At 36.4% G+C, this 19,456-nt stretch overlaps 1 long non-coding RNA gene across 1 annotated transcript in view; it reads right to left on the bottom strand.

Moving 5' to 3' along the window:
• The window catches only part of LOC127059726 (uncharacterized), a 29,119-nt gene extending 25,039 nt beyond the window's left edge, over positions 1-4,080 (bottom strand). Inside the window, exon 1 of the long non-coding RNA XR_007777822.1 lies at positions 3,987-4,080. This is a non-coding gene — a long non-coding RNA (uncharacterized LOC127059726). The remainder of the gene's footprint in view (positions 1-3,986) is intronic.
• Between the last annotated feature and the right edge of the window lie 15,376 nt (positions 4,081-19,456).

Here is a 19,456-nt window from a genome sequence, read left to right as displayed (position 1 = left end):
CTGTTAGGGCAAGTACTGAAGTTTTTGAGGTTTTGCCACTACATATAATAGTGACTGTAATTAAAGGAAAGGCTGTAGAAAGAGAATAAAATAAAATATATTTGTTATAGCGAATATTTGAATTGCTTTTGTGGATTCAGAAGCTTTTCAGTTTTATATTCTCATCAAAACAAGATTTAAAAAAGCAGAACTAAAGATGGTTGGAAAAGTAATTTTTTTTATTAAATAAAGTCTTTCAAGAATTTCTAAATTGGTTCAATCTTTGGACAAAATATTACTTTTAGAGGAAGAGGGTCTTCCCCTGCAGAGGAACTACTAGTTTAAGATTAATCAGCTTTGGCACAGAATAGCACAGTCTGTTGCTTATATTGTTCCCATCAGAAGGGGCTGAATTTCAAATCTGTCAGGACAGAAACAAGAATGTCTATTCTTGCATCACCATTAAATGTTTTAAGGATGGAGGAATTGGCTGTACTATGGAGAAGGTACAGCTGAAGGTACAGGCGGTCAAGTGGATTGTGTGCTTTAGGAACTCTTGTGAGAGTGACAGAACCACCTGCAGCCCCTGGAGAGACCACAGGGAGCAGGGGGATGCCTGAGAGGAGGAGGCTGTGATCCCCTGGGAGGCACAGAATGCTGGAGCAGGTTCCAGGCAGGAACCCGCAGACCCATGGAAAGAGGAATCCACACTGGAGCAGGTTCCTTGGTAGGACTGGTCACCCTGTGACAGAGCCAGGCTGGAGTGGACTGTGCCTGAAGGACTGCACCCCATTGAAAAATGACCCATTCTGAACAATTTGTGAAGAACTGTTTCCCATGGGAGCAGTGTTGGAGAAATTCATGGAGGACTCTGCTGTGGGGGGGACCCACACTGGAGCAGGGGAAGGACTCCTCTCCCTGGGAAGCAACAGAAATAACGAGGGAAGAGCTGACCATAACCTCCCTTCCCTCTCTCCCTGCATCACTGAGGAAGGAGACAGAGCTGGGAAGGAAGGAAGGCTGGGGGGGAAGATATTTTTAAGATTTGTTTCATTTCTCATTATCAGGGTCTAATTTTAATTAGCAATAAAACAACTAATTTCCCCAGTCGGAGTCTGTTTTGCATGTGATGCTAATTGGTAAGTGATCTCTTCCAGTCTTTTTCTTAACACATGAACCTTTTGCTATATTTTCTCTTCCCAGTCCAGTTGTGGAGGGGAGTGATAGAATGGCTTTGGTGGGTGCTTGGCATCCAGCCAGGGTCAACACACCACATTAGAAAAATCAAAAAGTCACTTTGAACTACCTCCCCAAGTTCTCTTTCTTCTGAAAATATCAAAGTACAGGACATTTGGAGGTGAAAATAAACAAGGGGAATTTTCCTTATAATTCATGTAATTCTCTATAATCAGTGGCCTTTCTCAAGATGCGATTCCACCTATAATTTTGACCAGAATTTTCATATTGCTGAGGAGACTTCTACCAAAACCTCAGTTCTGACAAAACCTGGTTAGAATCCATCTTGTCAGAAAATGCCTGAACACCACTACTGCTCATTTCTCAGGCCACACTGAAGCGAAGCTGCCCATGTTGAATATTCCCATTATGTTCCTCAGTGTCAAGTGCTTGAAATTTGCCAAGTTTGTGATTTGAAATATCACATGCTTTATAGGCAAAAATGTATCTGCGGGAATTTTCTGCTGAAATATTAGCTACTTCTAAACAAATATGGGGTTTTTTATTAGCTTTTTTCACTATTTTTGTATGTAAAAATTATAGCTGATAAAGCAAATGCTGATGATTGGCCTAATTTCCTTGTCTCAGATCCATCTCTTCAATGATTCCTTGAAGCCGATCATCTTTTTACGGTAAAGAACCTGAACACTTACTGCATTCTCAGATGTGATAGGAAGCCATAAGCACAGGAGGTTGAAAAGAGCTGTGAATGAGCCAGGCATCCTCATCCAAGCAAGAGTTATTCATTGGTCTTGGCATAGACTGCAGCAGCCTACGCACTGCTTTAATTTATGCTAAATGGCTGTTGACCCACAGTGTCAGTTGGCAACTAGCATTGTGCATTCTGTCAAAATCTCCTGTCTCCAACAATTCATCTTTCTAGGGTGAGTTGACTAGTAGGGTGAGTTGACTACTTTGTCCCTATTGCCCAACAGAAGGACAGAAGACCTAGGAATCCATTGCCATGGGTTTAAAGCAATATTTTAAATAATAAAAATTTTAAATATTAAACCATATATTTTTATGCAAGAAGAAAAGATGTTTAACATGAATAATATTTAGTATAGGAAATGATTAATTGAAATAAATTATCCTCTGCAGCTTCATAAATTCAGTCCAGTAGCCTGCAGTAAAAACAGGCTCTGAATTGATTTGTAATGCAGGGAAGAAATTAAGTGGATTTATTTCATCGAGAGAAGATTTTTTCCTTTTTGTATGTAAATATATGTGTCAGAGCTTGCAGATTTTATCAAAAGTTTGCACAAAAGTATAAGTTGCATCTGTGCTACTGAAGAGTATGAGCAGAAGTGGGACATACTATACAGTCCATACAATACACCTTGAAAGAAAATTCATGGCCTGCACAGTCATCTTTGCCTGCCTGATTGCAGGACAAGTAAACAATTCCTATCTCCAGAGAAGCAAAGACTAATATTTTGAGTATCTTGGTCACAGATCTGGTCCAGGTACGGATTTTATGACTGGGAAAAATAAGGGATATGATCATTTTACTTTCACGTGTTTTTTCATTTTCTATCAAGTCTTCTGTTTTTCTCCTGAAGTCCTGCTGTAACATATTTTTAAATCCAGAAGCCATAATAAATTAATCACCAAATGCAGTCCATCACTAACTTCTGCATGTTAATCTTAGCTCAGAAGGCAATGGCAGCATTCTAACGATCTAAAGATGTTATAAATGCTTTATTAATGTTTACTAAGGGATTGCAAAATGTTGTTATATACTTTAAAAGCACATCATAAAAGAAATTATAAACTTTACTATAGAAGCACTTTCAAGGCCTTCTTAAGAAAAGTGACTTAAAACAAGTAGGATAAACTACACCTGGTCCTGCAGGCACCAACATGTGACTACACAAACCAACAGACAGTAGGTAAAAGTATGGACATGCATAAGCATTTACAGGGAGAAGAAGCCAAGCTTACTGTATAGTTCTATTTAGGTGGATTAAATTTTTGGGAAATTATTTCATGGCATCTGTACAACGTTTTAGAAGAGGAAGAATGTAAGTGTAATCTTGATATCTTCTATAATTAGAAGACTATAGTTGTAATTCTTTAGCACATAGGTATTTAGCCTGCAGTTTGCCCTTAAGGAGAGTGAAATATAACAGAATATGTAGCTACAATAATGACCTTGTGGCATTTAGGCACAACCTTTAACCCTGAATCCCCGTGGTAAATGAACTCATTGTGCCTGAAACTGCCCTGCTGCTCTTATAGCAATATTACTCTTGGGGGGAAATGTCTTTTCTAGTGGAAAGATGAACTTGGCAAACCAAAATGTTAAACGATAATGTCAGCACTTCCATCTCAGTTGTGTGGTTTGTGTTAATACTTGTGTTTACCAGTCAGTTTGAATTTTGCCTGTAGCCTAAACGATTTATTACTTCTATTCTCTCAACTTAATTCTGTGCTAATTTTAAAACTAGATGAAAAAAACACTCTTTGATTTTTTGTGAAAGATAGTTTTTAGTCAACTGGACCTAATTTTTTTCATTTAACAGCCACTCAGATTTAGTCATCAATAAGATGCAGAAAAGCTAAGGACATTAATAACCTGGAATTACCAAAAATAACAATGCTAACAACCTAGTCATTAATGAGAATTACTAGTCTTGTTGCTATAGAAACAAGACTGAAGCAAATAGAAATTATGTGTAATTTCTCATTCCCAAAAGTGGCACATATTATGTCATTACCATAGTAATGATATTATTACCCCAAATGCAATAAACTTGAAAGCTACTTACCATGAGAGGACACCACCACACCTGAAAAAGTTGACATGTACCTTCTGCTGTTGATCTTCATTGAAGCTCCACAAAAAAATCCTGAATGTAAACTGACAAATTTATGAAGCAGTGGAGATAGTAGAGTCATCTCAGGACACTTGCCAAGAGTTTGCTCTTTTCACTTATGGCAAACCCAAATTTAACTGTCAATCACTGTAGACCACAAAAGGACAAAGGTAAAATTCAGTTTAGTCTGCTGTCCTTTTTTGGTATGATGAGTAGTAATTGTTGGCTTGAACTGGAAAACAAGACAAAACTTCACTCTCAAAATCCTTGGCCATTGCCCCTGCAGACACAACTGGGAGAAAGGAATGTGTTTGCTTGTTTACTTTTCCTTTAGCTATATTGGAAAGCCAAACTGAGGGTTTCTGTAGGAATGACAATACATGTGTGATGGATGTGATGTGTTAGATAAACATGGGAAATGTTTTCTGAGAGTGGGAATAAAAAACCCTTGCTTTTGACAAAGAAAACACTGGAAACTTCTCTAACAACCGCAACTAGCCTTACCATTCCCCATCAGGTTTGTTTTTCCACTTGAGATGAAGTACCCTGGAGGTCAAATATTTTGAGGATGGTGTCTTCAACTATTGTTACTATTATCTTTTTCTGTGCTCTCTGTAATCACTTTTTCAGTGTCATTTCCAAGATAAATCCCCTAACATTAGGACCCAGCAGTAGAGTTACTGTGGCTGAGGTCTGGCAGTGAAGTTGCCTCACAGTTAACACAGGAACAGAGACTATTCATGCATGTGTTGTCATTGAGTCATTCATCAAGTGACTCAGAATCAAAACTCAATGGGTTTTCAATTATTCCATTATTAATTTTTATTGACTTTTTTATTGTTCTAGGACTTGACACACACCTATTGACATAAAAATGAAAACAGAAGTCCATGGAAATGTCTGACCATGGAAATCGCAAAACAATCACGGGGAAACACAGTTATCACTCCAAGCTTCTGCTTCTCCTCATCACCACAAGTTAATCAATACTATTTTTCTTTAACATAAATAATTTTTTACTGTGAAGATGACTGAGCACTCTCACAGACAGTGGATGATGTAGTCTCTTGAACATGGAGTTTGGAAACATTCAAAAGACATCTGGATATAGTCCTGGGAATCTTGCTCTAGGTGACCATACTGGAAGAGAAAAGGCTTGAATAGGATGACCTCAAGAGGTCTCACCAAACTCAAATTATCATTTTGTGATTTCTGAGATTTCTAGAAAACATGGGACAGTAGTTGATTAACTGTCTAGATTTGCCTTTTGGGGTGTCTCAAAATCTTGTGGTAAATCATGTCTCTTATTGATTCAAGTTGAAAGCTGTTATTGTTAGTTTGGTAAATTAGGCTGATCATGAATTTATGAAGTCATTTTTTTGGCACAAAGAGGTGAACAAGCCCTTGCCCAGAAACTGAATTGCTTGAGGCTAAGGGCATAAAGGTAAGCCAGCCTCCAGAGCTACTTAAAGGCAAAGGTATACAAAGATTTTATGTCCCTTTAAAAACTTGTATGAAATCACATTTGCAAGAACCGGTAATAAAGAATAAATAGAATAGAAATAGAATGTCATAACTGATGATTTCCTGAAGATATTTTAACAGTACTCAGCAGAGTTTACAGTGTCATTGCTTCTAATAACATAGTAGAGGTGCTATAAGAAGGGAAAGCAATCCAGGTCCATACAACTTAAGAAAATCTGCACTAAAAAGCCCCAATATGCTTAGGGAAGTTACAAGCAATACAGTTCCAAATGAACATTCTGTTTATGATATTAGAGAAAAGTTGCACATCCAGGGGTTTTCTGTTAAAATTTTGTCTTAAAGTGACAGAAGATTTAAACACGGCTGCGCATAGTTCTTTATATATATGCCTCTATTACAACTTAAAAATGTGCACATTCTGATTTTACCAAATACAACAAATTTAGCAAATGTATGACCTAGTGCCGGCAGTGCAAAATGCTTCTCAGTTTCTCAGGCAGTGCAGATGATTACCAATAGACTTTACATACACAGAAGTGTTGCTTTCCCCAAGCTGTATGCTTAAAATTCATGCAAGACAGCTTTTGTTGCAGAGCTGTGTTGATATATCAAAAACTGCAAATCATCTTCAGTGGTAGCTCTGCCCCTGAAAAGCAAAGGAGTAGAATGAATGAGAAAAATGTTGATTTTGCTCAGAGCACTGTAAGGGAAGGAGCCAACAATCAAGGTCTTGAACAAGCAAATGGTATTTAGAACTCACTGTGCATCACTAGTTACAAAAACAAGAAGAGGCATGATGAGTATATAAGCATGAACGGAACTTGGAAAAAAGCCCTAATGACTGACAACAAGAGTTATTTTAATGGTAGCACTCCAGCTCTGGTGCAAGTTGCATGAAGATATGTACACACAATATTCTTCTGTCACCATTTTTGGACACAGTGGCTAGCTAATAATTAATGAAGCAGCAAATCATGTATAATGGCATAAATAGGCAGTTATTCCTTTGGATGAAAATCTGAGTTTGATTGACTCAGATCCACTGTTTGCAACCCATAAAATCACAGTCAGGAACAGTAATTGATTTATTCACCTTCCAGCATGCAAAACTGTATACCAAGAAACACGGAAGGTGGTACATGCCTCTTATGTGCAGCTTACAAAGTGAATTAAGATCATTACCTCTATTTATGGATCGTATGATAATCTTACTTTATTTAATAATGCATTTTTCTGTGGAGAAAATCTTGAGAAAACATCTCTGAAATTACAAAAAGCACCCAAAATACTTGAATTTCTGCTAATGTGGGTATTTCGCTAACCAGGTACATCTTTTGAGACACATCTGAATTTTTTCACTTTGCTGGTTAAGTTGCAGTCTCTGGTTAAAACTATGTTCTGATATTTTACTCTTGTTGAGGCTTTTCTAAAAATGCATGTATATATGTATGTAAATCACCTGATTTCTTGCCTGATGTTTGAAATAACTTGCTACCTTTTGAAGCTTTTACAGATGAGTTTAAGCAGCAGCTTCTGCTTTCATCAAATAAATGGATTTAAGCATTAGTAAGACTGCCATCTATATCAGTAGCTTACTGATTCCAAGAGACTGTAGCAAATGAACCAGGAAGTCTCACCTCTATGCAAGACACAGCTGAAGGCATGTAAATACTTGGTTTTGATTGAGAAATCAATCATTCACAATCTGATCCTCTAGCTCAGAGAGGGCCAGTTTACTCTTCTTTTATGGGCATGTGCATTTCTGCTCTATAAAGGTATTTAATGCAGAGTGTGAACATATTTCCTCCTTAGGGCAGAATGTATAGTGGATGCAACAAGGTAAGGCATTGCAGGCCAGGAGAAACAAGAGTATGTGTTTAAAAGGTGTGGCTTTATTAGTCTTAGGCACTTATGTCAGTCTTGCAAAAGTATTACAAAATTTTAACAATGCAAGGCACAAAATTGACTTGCTCACCAGAGTTCTGAATGAAGAGGAGAGACATAATGTCATTGTGCTTATCAAAGTAAAAACAAACCCACAATTTCTGGGGAGAATGCCTTTTACATCTTCTGTATCTTCAAGATTTTCAAGTCAGTGCCACAATTACTGAGATTGCAGTCTATTATTCTGGTGTTAGGAAATACCAGTTGTACAGCTGCACGCTGAATGTGAATTATATTCCATGGTGTAATGCATTATTATGCAGGCTTTAATTATAGGATAATTGACTGGTCTTTTCCACAAAATTCTGACCTCATTTACTTTGATTCTAAATATTTGCAAAACCGGCTTTGACACAATCATGAAATATCTATGTTAGTTTGAAGCATATGACCTGAAGAAAGACTTGCCTGACCAAAAAGTTTACATTTTCTGGCTGCTTTCTTTGAGCTAATGCATTATTACACCTCTTTTTGCTATCCTGTGTCTGCCTAGACACTTCTAAAGTGGTGGTAACAAAGAAAACCCCTCTTGCTGGAACAATTGTCTTGTCTTTGGCATATGAAGAATCTTGTATGCTTGCTTAGTGTTTCATGTTAATACCAATGCCCCAGTTTATGACTGAGGCACACAGGCACTGTCTTAAAGAGGTATTACTTTTAAATTTCAGTCTTATGTTTGTCTTGTAGATAAATTCAGCCATTTCATTATATGGCTTTTAAATGGATGCTTTTCTTCAGTCTCCTAATATAGTACAGTTTTATAAAATGCTTTTTTTTTTGTTTTCTGAGGTTGCAATTCAAATGGCAGAGCTCATTCCTTTCCCTGTTTTAGCATGTAAACCAGAATTGTGATTTTTCAGGAGTCTCAGTCACGAGCACTGTTATTAAAAGAAAATAAAAATCAGAATCCATTTCTGGATGTGACAATATTTAAAACTTCCTTTATGCTATTAACTAGAGGAAGCTGTTGAACAAAGAATTATTTTCACATGTATCCATACGGATTTCCAAAATGAAAGATTTTTGCTCAGATATTGGTTTCAGACTATGAGACATATGCTTATATAGTTTGAAGATTTGTTCTTTAATAATTTCTTCCCAGGTTTTTGAATTCCTGAATTTTCTTCTCTTTGCTGATTTTGGTTGGGTTAAATACTTCTGTTCTGCAAATATAATATTTTCAAATTGCTGAGTAGATCAAAATACATTTTATCTGTAATAATAGTCCTTAAGTCAGCAATATTAAAAGTTTTTTTCATCTTTGTAGTCAGCACTGTGTTACTCTTAAAATATCTTCCTTTTATTAAAGACACAAAACCCACCCTAATCTAGAAGAAGCCAAATACTATGAGACAACTAGCCAGATTAAGATTTTTTTTTTTTTTAAGTTGGAGCTGAGGATGACAAGTAGGCTTGGAGAGAAAGGAGATTAAACAAATCTTATTCCTTACAAGGAGTCAGGAAAGCAAGTAATCACAGTGACATTAATAAAAAGTCATATTTGAAATATAGTTGAAAGAGCATAGACTGGCTGTTCTTTTTAAGAAGACAAAAATGAAGAAAAGTTGCACTTTTCTTATTTGAAAACTAAGCAGAGACTGTCTAATTGCTCCCCACTTTAGGTATATTGAAATTTCTTTCCAGGTTTATTGGAAAAATTTCACATTTATTGAAGTAATGTCTGTTCACACAATACTTCATATTGTAAGAGTATCAAAATACTAGACAGGTTTTTGGGTCACAGCTGGAAAGACATTGTCTCTAGAAACTTGTGGCCCTTTCCCATATTCCACTGACCATTACACTTCATCTTATTGTCACATTTTTTGCTCATATTTTTTTCTCTTTCAGAAGAACTTTGGAAACTTCACTTTTTCTTAATTAGAGCAGTCTCATGCTTCCTCAGTAGAACAGACAGTGGAAATTTGTTTTTTTCTAAGGATGAGGATAAAATAGTTTCCATCATTCTCACCCTTGGAAGTAGAAACTTAAAATTTGCTGCACCAAAAAAGACATTCCCAGGTATTTAGGAGTAAGGACCAAGAATCAGCAAAGATGTTTTGGGGGAAAGTACAGGAATATTTTGGAGTGCAGATGGGAGAGATGGGAAAATCAAATGCTTCATGCAACAGTCTGTGCCTACCACCCTTCCAGTTCAAATAGCCCTCCCAGGGGCAAACTCCTGGGAGAGAGTGACACTGAAGGAAGAGGGAGGAAGGAAGGAGACCCGGGATGGAAATGCAGGCAAGGGAGAATGTCTTGAGGTAAGCTCACCACCAGCTCAAAAGGTGCAAGAGCAAAGAGGTCTCTCACAATGCTACAAAATGTTTCCACCACCATGTGTCCTTCAGGAAGACCCTTATCCACCTATGTTGTTTTCTTCAAGGCTGTCTATATCCTCCTGCTGAGAGATAAAGTGAGCACAAACTCTTTGGTGGTGCACAGTACTTGAGCACTGGCAAAGTGGCCAACAGAGCTAGGTACACCTTCTAGAACAGCTTTGCTACCCCAAGAGGCCAGAAGACCATTTTGGCTTAGAACTCAAATAAGCCCTAGTCCTAGAGAAAGAAAAGCAAAAAAATCTTGAAAAACATTTCTCAGGTTCATAAGGGAGTTTCCTGACTGGCTCTTTTAAACTGTGACATGATGACCTAGCAAATTCTAAGCTTTGAAAGCACTTAACCCACTAAATAACACATCCACAATCTAAACATTGACCAACAATATAAAATTGTTGCTTAAGTGGCTAGGGCAGCAGCATATATCTACCTATGCGTTACTCTGTGGAAACCATGTTCATAGTAGCACTTTGTCTTCTTTTCATAAGAAGTATTTTTTAAAATCTATTAAAGAGCACACATGTGTGGATTATTAGAACACAGGGACAGAGTTGATGAATGAGAATTTTACGCAAAATAAAGTGCACATTAATATGACCTTATTGCTCTTGTGGGGAGTGAATTTCTGTTCAGAGTGAAAAATCTGGGAAAGTATCTCTTAAAATAGATAGTTTTAAATAGAATCCTCTTTGTTCACTAAAATAGTGAAAAAAAATTGGGATGTATTTTTTAATTCTGTGATCTTGTCCCAGCCAACTATCCTATCTTCCCACTTGTATCTGTTATCACCTACAGGAAACTCAGCAGTGGCATACGTGGAAAATACTCATCACTGACTCACAAGAAAAATCACGCTCATTCATTTTCTTCCTTCCAAAAGAAAAATCACCACAAAAGGCTATTGCCATTTAGTGTTCTCTTTCCTAGTTCTGCATGCTGTTAGCAATACTACTGCCACATCTCAATGGGAAAACATTCTGTCCATATTTTCAAGAGGCATTTTACTATCGACTTGGAGATCTTGTTGACTTTTCCCAGCTGTTTTTATTTATTTGTTTAAAATATTGTTATAGGGGATTTCATAATCACTCTCTCCTCCTGGCAACCAGACATGAATTTTTAATCTGCACAAAAAAGCAGATCTAAGTGGAGAGGAAGTGCAGGCAGTGTGTGAAAGGAATATTTGGGAGCTTTGGATAAAAAAACCCAGCTTGATGGATATGAGGTAAAAAAATGCATTAAATGAAATTGAAATTCAGATAAAATAAAATATATAAAATTAGCATGAAAGCTCAAAACTCATCAGGTCTTCTGAGACCCAGAGTTATAACTTAGATTAATGAATATGTGAGCATGGTTATAGCTGCACACATTGCATAGGGCTGGGCCCAGAGTCCTGGTCATGAGAGACAGTTCATCCTGCCTTTCCATTCTAATGTGTATTTACTTGAAGATTTCATGTATTTCTGTAGACCTTCAGGTAGACACAGTTGTGTTTTATCAGATCTTAGATAATTGCCCTAACTAAGACCAGAGTTGGACTGAACCAGAAAATTCAATGTGTCTGACATAGGCACCCACATTTTCAAATATAAACCTACCTTCAAAGTAAAAGAAAACTATCTAAATGTCTTATTTACTTTTGTGTTTGGGACTAAAGATACGTGACTTTGTCATCAAAGGAACTTGTGATGTTGAAGTGAAATTAAATTTGTGCCTAAAATGCCTAGACAGTATACAAGATTTTCAAAAACAACCTGGAAAATTTTCATTTCTTTCTTCTTTACTTGTGCTAAGGACAAGTGACTTCACTATCAATGGTGCTTATTAGAATCCTGTAATATAATGAAAATGAAATGCATTGTGCCCAATATGCCTTAGTTTTCATAATAATGACAACACATATGCTGTATTTCTTTCTTTGTCTTCTTTGTGTCACTGATATAAACTGTCTTTCTGCCATCACAAACTGTGAATAATGTATGAAATAAATAAAAAAAAGTGAAGTATGAATAGAAATAAGCTGTGCAAGAGACCCATATGTTCTACTTGGGGATGGGCTTGATTCACAGCCTATCAAAGTCAATGCCAAGAATACTATGGAAATTAACAGTCTTTGATCAGGCTCTATAGTCATATATTTTGGGCCTGGATTTTTAAGTAGTGAGAAAAGAAACAAGTTGTCAATGAACAGTACTTTTTTCCTTTGTGTTACACTTAGGTGCCAGGAGCTCTCTTGACACCTTGGCTTTGTTGCTGCTCCTCACACTTGGCCCTACTACCTGTGGAAGGTCTGGGTTTAAGCACATTAAGATACAATATTTTGATACGAGATAGTGAAATAGAGCAGCTGAGCCTAAAGAGTGAATGTGAGTTAAATGAGATCCAGCACAATCCAACTCCGTGTTTATCAGACAGATGAGTGCCTCACTCAAAGCCTTGAGCTTTGATTTGTTAGTCCCTTGAGTCATTACTTAATACATGGTTGACATTTAAAAATAATACTTCTTGCACAAAGGGCCAGCTTGTGAGCACGGGGCCGGGAGAGCAACACGTCTGCTCGGAGCTCCCACCCACGGCCGCAGCAACGCTAATGAGGAACGCGGCAACAACGCCAGCTCCCATGAATTAGGGATGAATAATGGGCTTCTGGCAGAGACTGCAAGATGACATGGGAACCTCCAGGCCCCCAAAACACTTTGGCTCTGTCACAAGGAAAGGCTTTCCCATTACCTGGCTCCAGAGCACACTCCCTTGCTGAGGAAAGGAGCCAGTGCAGCCTGTTGAGGGAGGGCTCTCCTCCTCTCAGCAACCTGACAGAGCACCACTGCCCACTTCATTCCCCACCTTCCACAGCAAGGAGGACAGGGGGTTTGCTTCTCGCCATGTCTGCTTGCTGAAAAAGAAATTAGGATCTTTTATCAGTAAAGAAAGGGAAAAAAAAGGAGCCTGTAAGGAGAAAAATAGGGCTGATATGCTGGTAAGATTTTACAGGAGACTGGGAGCAAGAGACTGAGAGAATAATTGAGAGGAATGTGAGCTGAGGGCAGGGCTTGAGATGCAAACTGGGGATCCAGCTGTCTCAATGCTGGACACATGAGGGTTCAAATGGAGCCAGCCTGATAGAGGAGGAGACTGTGCTTGTGCAGGACTGAGGAAGGTGATCACAGCAAATTATTTCTTGAGGAGCTTATCAGACAATTCCATGTTTTTATATGTAGCACCAAATGCTTAAAATCACAGTGCTGATTTACCATGTTTCTCCCTTGCAAGGCTTCAATCCAGACAAAGGGAGTTTGGAAAAGGAAACACAGGTCAAAATACTCAATGTTGTTATTTTTATTACTTGAAATAGAACACAGCAACATCAACGTGTCATTTTCCCGTTTTCTGAGGAAAAACATCAAGACTGAGAAGAGCTCATGGAATTTTCAGAAATGCAAACCTTTATTTCTGAGAAAAATATAAAAACTAACTTTTTTTAATATATTTGTACATTTCTTTATATTTATTGTTTTCCATGTAAAAATGTTCTGACTCAAAAATGGTGCAGGATGGACTATTAGCAGTCCAGGAATTCTCTCTCCAGGAGTACAAAGGAGCCTCTAGAGGAGTGTGGTAAAAGGAAGGAGCCTCCTAGAAAGGGCAAGACAAGGCTGACCAGACCCTGTCACCCACCTAGATGTGCTCTTTGAATCATGAGTAAAATGTTATTAAAAGAAACCAACACCTGAAACCATCCATATCTCAAGCCACCCTTTTTATTTTTTTGTTAAAGACAAGCAATTTTAGGTTTATTCAGCAAATTAAAGCAGTACAAAGCCTTTAATTCAAAAAAAAGAAGTACAAAATTTAATTAAAAATATTGAACTTGATGAAGAAGAGTTCTTACCTTTGAATGGTAATAGATGTGGAAACATCCTACTTAATCTCATCTATAGGTCAAATATGTTTTTTACTTCCAATGGAGTAGTGGAGACGAAAACTGTGAGTGGGGATTTCTGGTATACACATAAGACAAACTAATTTTTTTGGTATCTTCATAAGTATTCAGAAATAACTGCTTCTATTCCATATTTTCAGAGCTTCCAATTAGCAGTGATGAAAATAGAGGAAAATTTTTCACAGAAATGAAGGAATAGAAAACTAATCCACTTTGAATTTTTTGTACTTGATTTTTTTGCACTTGATTTTTTTCTTTTTAAACACAAAGGTACCATTCGGTAGTTTGTAAATCTGTATTTTCTTTCCATATGAGCAATGATGAGCAATGTACTAATAATTACAACAAAATATGTCTTGGTACCCAGTAGAAAAAAAAATAGACCATAAAATTCAAAGGACATTCTCTAGGTATTTGGCAGGAGAGAACCATTCTTGTCCATGTAAAGACTCTTTGTAAGAATATTGCTCAGATGCAAAGTAAAGAAAATGCATGCAAATAAAGAGATCACATCTAAAGAAATGTTACTTAAAATCTCTAGGAACATAGAGAGAAAAGCTTTTGGGATCATTCCTCCTCTCTCAAAACCAATCTCTAGTCAATCACACGCCCATTTCTGCTCTAAAATAATTCACTTTCCTAGTTGTAGGAGCTTTTGGTTCAAATCTGTTTTTTATACAATACTGAAAAAAAATGGGTATAAAATAAATTGTTGGATAACACCTGTAATTGAAAGCACTGGAGAATATTGATACTCATATCACTGATTTGGAATTATTTACATGAGTAGATGATTTCCACAAAGAGATAGAGAAAGTGAACAGAAAGAGAGACTACTATCAGAAAGACTTCTGATAAAATACATTTTCACTTTAATAATTTCTAAACCTAGACTGTGTGGGTAGATTAAAGTGGATCAATTTTTTTTTCAATAGAAGAAAGCCTTTAGCTTTATTTAACCATGCACAAATTATTTACTACATACTAACTCAGAGTCACACATACAGATATTACTGGAATGCAAAGCTGCCAAAATTATAAAAAGAAATATTGTAAAAATATTTATTACTCAGTAAATACCATAGAAGAGGTATACAGTAATAAATGCAGACTATTTTAAAGTTATATAGTCAGAGTTAGACCTACTAAAGTGTTAAACCTCAGCAATGCTGATGAAAGTTGACAGTTATAAAAGAAGGCTGAATGCAGCCTATAAAAGCATTTTAATTACTGTCCTTAGTTTAAAAAAACAAGGCTGTGAATTAAACTTTCAAACCAGGCAGGTATCTCAGTATCTAGGTTAAACACAGAGCATTCAGGCCTGGGGTGTAAAGTATTAACTTTCCACTATGACTCTTAAACAGTGCCATGTAACAAATATCAGTAATTCCTAAAGTATTTGGATCTCTGTGGATTAACTCCATATTGAAATGGAATATAAGCAAACTGTTCTGCATGCATGGGTGACATGGGTATTGATATGCAGCGGAATCAAATTCAGTGACTTTTGCAGGTTTTGGGGGGGGCTGCAAGCTTCTAATTTGCAGTTACATGTGAGCTTGAATTGCAAGCATTTGAAACCATGCTGCAAAGATACCAAAATTCTTTATTGTCCCTTATGACATGTGCAGCAAATACATACCTGTTATAGATATTGTAAGGACTTATATTCCTGTCAGTATATAGGAATACAAAACAAAGAGTCAGTAATTTATAAAAAATGAGACTAATATGTAAAAACCTTTCTATTTTATTGGGATTTGCGAGCAGTAGATCTGTTTTACAGAAGGTAGCTCCTAAGTCATAACAGAACTGGTGCATTGTTAAAAATCATCGATAACCACCTATAACAGCATTTTGATTTTTTATTTCAAAGTGAAAAACTGTGAATTGTTTCTACTTAGCAAGCAAATATATACCTCATCTCCTGGTCCCCAGGTCACAAAAGAGGGTTATCCTGTCACCGCCACTGATTTCTTAAAAGTGTGACATGTATTTAGTTGTCAGTTCCGATCAGCAGCATTCACGAATCAACATTACATCAGCAGCAAAGCACACCATTTTATGCTCTTTTGGAAGATAATTAGAGTTCCCTTTTGTTGCAAATAAGATGTAAAACAGCTATAACTGCTGGTGAACGTGATTAAAGTAACCTCTATAGAACCCCATTATTCTAGACAGATTCCTTCAGATGCATAATTTCCCCATTTTAAGAAAACATAATGCATGCATATAAAATTCAAATTGTCGAGACACCTCTAACAAAAATTAGTTGTCTATTAAGGCATTCTTAGTAGCTGGTTAACATGTAAAACTCTTTAAGTGTATTTTAAAATAATCATGAAATAATAGTACATGTCATTAAAGGTAAACATTTTACAGTGAGAGGTTTGTTCAGACAAGAGCTGTGTATTAAACTTTTTCTTGCAAAACTCCCATTAGAAGAATATACCACAGTCTCTTCTATCTATCAGGTGTGTACCAGAACATCCCCCTGCCCCCAGCCCTATAATCATGCCTCGCTATACACAGACAAATTATGGAACATTGTCATTTTTCAGCACATAATTTATAGCTGAAATGCCTTAATTAGATCTCATCTAATATTGTAAAAATTTTGTTCATAGAAAAAGTATTCGCCTGCTGTTGGACAACATACATAACTTTTTTATTTGGCGCATGTGGTCTCTACAGATCCCTATTGGTGTTTAATTCCATTTGCAACCTTTCCACTATCTGTAGAGAGGTTGCTGGATAGTGGAAAGATTGTCCATGAATAACCTTTTTTAACAAGTGATAGAAAAAAATGATCAAATAAGGCAGCCAATATTAACCCAAATATTCTCACTATAGTACCATTTACCAGTTTTAGCAAGTATTTCTAAAAATCTGAAAAAAAACCCTGAAAAGAAGGTATTTAAAAAAACACACCTTGCTTTCAAATAATCAGTTGTGATTTTATAGTCAAGAAAGGGAAACACCAACAAATAGTTTTAAGGCACAGGGGTGATGCTGCTAAATATCCAAAATATCATTGTTTAGCAGCAAGAATCAAAGTTCTCCTGAGTGCACCTTTGTGCCTACTGTGCTCTGTGGCATGGAGAGCTGGGTATAGGAACAGGTTCTCAGATGGTGCAGGATGCCTCAGGGCAGCTGTTGAGCCATCTAATTTCAGATTTGGATGGATAGAGTTGACTCTAAGCATACAGGAGCAATATGCACTATGGTTCCCAGAATAAAGTCCTTGACAATAGTTTACCTCTGAATTATGTAACAGAGAGTAGTTTTTTTGAAATTTTCAGAAGATAATAAACTATGATGAACAAATTAGAAAAAGATTGCCAATAGAGTGACCATTCTTTTGCTGAATTGTTATAATTATAAAATCAAATCCTGGTTTGCTCTGTTGGGTACCTCAACATTTAAAGGAAATGCTATTAAAGAAGCTTACAAATGAATAATCATTCCCAACAACTCACAGCAGCACTCACAGCATGAAAGTACAAGAAATAAGGAAAGTTTTCAAGGAGGGAACTGATTAGGGTGAGGATGATTCTCTGTCAGAAAAATGTATTGTGCAAGTGTCCTCTAGAGAAAAAATTTTCACCTGAAAAGAAACAGCATTATGAACACTGCAGAACTGTAGATTGCAGGACACTGATCTTATTAAGAACCAATGCTAATTTGCACACTGTCTCCCGCTGAACTAGAAGCAAGTTTACCACTGGGTTTGTTAATTCACGCAGGACACCATTATCTTTGGTTGGACTTAATGTGTCAGAGTAGATAGAGGTCATTAGCTGCTGGGTTCATGATTATCTAGCATGAGTTACAGACAGTATCACAGAAATACATTTGTTCTGAAGCTTCATTTCTCCTCATGTGATTTTTTCCCTATTGGTGTTTAATTCCATTTGAAAAACCTTAGGCATTGGGTATTACACATGCACACACACACTGCTGGTCATTTTGTTTTGTTTTCTTTTGTTTTTTCCTCATTAACCATTCAGAAAAGTAAAGAAATTTTAAATAAAAATAAAATTTAAAAGTATGTACTTTGCATTTCATTGAAGTAATAAACAGTCAGCTTGACTTTGTAAATTTGCAATAGTAGACATAATTACAATGGAAGCTGTAAAATCCCCATTATATGTAAATCAATTATTTAGGTAGTTCAGTATTGGGGAAATAAATGGATAAATCTCTCTGCTAGATGCTATACCATGCATTTATCTAAACCTTACATTGGACTTCTGAAGCGTGTCCTACACCCTAAAATGTTGTTAGAGAAAGAGACTATAGGCTGTAATTGGAATACTGCTTTTAAGTACATCTCTTTAAATCTTACATCCAAAAGAAATCAGCCTATTTTAAAAAAATATTTGTGTTTTCTGGTTAAGTAAACACATTTTCATAAAGATCTATGCTCAGTCTATTTCACTTAAATGAAACCAACCATCTACAAATTCATTTACAATTTTTAGATCTGTACAAGTACATTCTTAATAGCAGGGAATACGTTTGTGTCTCAGCATGATATCTTTAGAAAGAGGTGAATTTTCATTTATTTAATGCAAATACTCATACAAGGTAAACTGCTTAGGCATATATGGAGCATGTTTTCATGGAAGCTTTGTGGCAACAGGAAAATAATAGAACATAATTGTACAATAAATGGAACGTTGCAGTTTCAAAATTACTCATGCTATGGTGCAGCAAATAAAAAAGAATACAGGAAGATTGAGATACTATTTGCTGGGTTTCAAGCTGCTTTGCTTACAAATTATTTCATTCTAGTTTTATGTGTATTTTAGGAATATCTCTTCTTCACTAGACAAATATCAACAGGGAAGATATACATGATCTCTGAATACTAAAAAAAAGTTCTAGAAACTGGAAGTTGTTTGCATTGTTATCAGAGCTTGGTTATCAGAACTACTTCAGCTATATAAAGTACTTGCAGCAGCTATGTTTTTTTAATAAATTTAGCATGCTTTCAGTTCATAGATATTATATAAATAGGGTTTTTGTGTTTTCAAAATAATTTTATTTCCAAGTTATTTTTCTTTTTTATGCAAACAGTTTATGTTCTGTGATTTGACATGAATTACCTACTAAGACTATAGTTTTGATTATTTCTGCCTACCTTTATCCACTTGATCTTTCTGGTTATTTGAATAACATGGTATTTTTTGCTTCTGCCTGCTTGGTTGAAATAGTGGTGAGAAAGAAAAGAACTTGGAGCATTAGGTGTGGCAAGCACACTTGTGCAGGTGTTCATGCACCCTTGAACTTTCCAAGTAACAGAGTGTCTTGTAAAAGTAGTTTTGAAAAGTAAAAGTAGAGCGTGTATACTTGTCTAATTGAATTTGTGGTTGAACTTGCATCCTGAGGCTTCTGTGTTTAACTGGCCTGTGATGTACCTGTGACTTCAGCACCATTCTGTGGGGTCACAGGTGATGCAAGAACTGCTCTTCAGGGAGGGTATGGCCACAGCAAGAAATGGCATTTAGGAAGAGATTGTTCCCACTGCAAGGTGTTCTCTATACCACTGAGATCATGCATAGCAACTGTAAAGTTCTCTAAATAAACAAGGAGATCAGGAGGAATTCTGCTTGCAACACCACTCAAAGTCTTTAATTTTTCAGCCCATAGGAATGTGTTAGGTTTGAGCATATGCATCAACTCCTACAGCTTTTATTGTAAATTTT

This window comes from Serinus canaria, chromosome 5, assembly GCF_022539315.1.
Source record: "Serinus canaria isolate serCan28SL12 chromosome 5, serCan2020, whole genome shotgun sequence".
Classification (NCBI taxonomy): Eukaryota; Metazoa; Chordata; class Aves; order Passeriformes; family Fringillidae; genus Serinus; species Serinus canaria.
This window is presented reverse-complemented; position numbering and strand designations above follow the sequence as displayed.